The sequence below is a fragment of the Diadema setosum genome, chromosome 13 (genome assembly GCF_964275005.1).
Source record: "Diadema setosum chromosome 13, eeDiaSeto1, whole genome shotgun sequence".
Lineage (NCBI taxonomy): Eukaryota > Metazoa > Echinodermata > Echinoidea > Diadematoida > Diadematidae > Diadema > Diadema setosum.
Genome location: NC_092697.1, coordinates 14,604,438 through 14,606,219, shown reverse-complemented (window position 1 = coordinate 14,606,219; position 1,782 = coordinate 14,604,438).

Below are 1,782 nucleotides of genomic sequence, written 5' to 3'. Positions count from 1 at the left end.
CATTGTGGCTATACTATATTGCCCAGTCTCTCTCCCTCACTCCCCTTTCTATTGTAAGGGGGCAGTTGAGCACCTCGGCACAGATTGAATTACAATGTAGTCCTCGGCCGTTTTAACATCAAGAAAATGGAGGATTTGAAATATTTGCTGGAGCATTGATGAAAATGAAAAAAAAAAAAAAATCCAGATGCCTGGGGCAGAACTGGGTTGGAAAATCTTCGCCCATGAAGGAGCATTATCGGAAGTAAAAGAGGACCAGTATTGATCTATCGGTAGACAGGAACCATGGGGAAAGAAGAGCATGCATTTTCTTTCCCATCCGTATCACAGACTGCGGCATAGAATCGCCATTAATGCACGCTGCTCCACTTTTCCAGTGACAAGTATATACATATAGGTGTACAGTGTATTACATGCGTTGTGCATGCATAATCAGAGGCACCCCTATTGATTCATATAAAAGTGGGTAAGCAGACAGGTGAAAAGCACCCCCATGATCAATTCTAATCCAAGAATAGCCACATTTAGATGTACCTGATTTACGTGATGTACAATTTTAGAGATATAAGATATGGCAATGCATTACCGGTATGTCAGATTCATGTTTCCTGGGACAAAGTCAGTCAGTGTACAGTGTGATGCAGTTGATGATGCATGAGGCCCTATGGGACTGATATGAATTAACAATGATATGATATTTGGTGCTGAGTTGTTTAGCCACCTTACTAAAACATAACCCATCCATCTTACAGCACGTAGTGTGCATTATTGTGTGGAAGTGGAAGAACTACACACATTCATATGGCTGTCCATTGTTTTCTATGCATTGTATGTACGTATTTTCCCCTGTGAGTTTCTCATGTTTTGAATGGATGTGTTTATTATAATGCTCAATTTGTGAAGGCATAATCAGTGTTTTGAAAAGCTGACACATATCACTGATCCAAAACTCCAAGGGGGGGAGAAGGACGGGGGATGGGGGTAATGTTTATGCTCACTTTTTCGAGCACGAGAAAAAGATGATTATGCAAACATGCACCGTGCATTGTAAAAAAGAAATTAAAAGCCCCTATTGTAGCAAACTGTTCAGCATGCCTTGTACCCGATTTTGCATACATGCTTCCCTGTTAAATGTGCTTTAGAGAGAATTGCCAATCGCAAACTTGATTTGCATTTGTGCTTCCCCAGTAAACATGATCAGAGAGAATTGCCAATCATAAACATACTGTACCTTTTTGAGTGTTTTTAAATTGGCAACATTTTGAAACGGCATTTATATTATCAAAGCAAGTGAGGACGCAACCGTGTTTTGAACAGATCACGTTTCAAAACGTCGATTATGGCCCCCAAAATGTTAAAGCGTAGACGCACCCTTGGTCTACTGGCGGCATTACCTTGGACCACTCAACGGCTGGCCAGTAAGCTGTTACACCTCTTAGCATGAGAGCTTTGTTTGATCAAATGACTAATGTATGGCCTTCAAAGCTTATCCAGCTTGGAAGCTTTGCTTGTATGGAGGGTAAATGCCCACAACCCGTGTCCAACTCATGCACACTTTAATCCTCATCTGTTTGAGCTCTTTTTTTTTTTCTTCTTCCATGGAGAACAAAAACTCTTTTTGACGATTACTTTTCAAACAGTAGAGTTGAATTCACTTCTGCATGCTAAGAACATTTAAGCAGTTTGTTGTGTCATAATATCCTGTAGTACCATGAGTAATGCACTATCCATTTTATGTACTATGCATACAAGTTTGTACATGTACATCACATGTTTAATGGG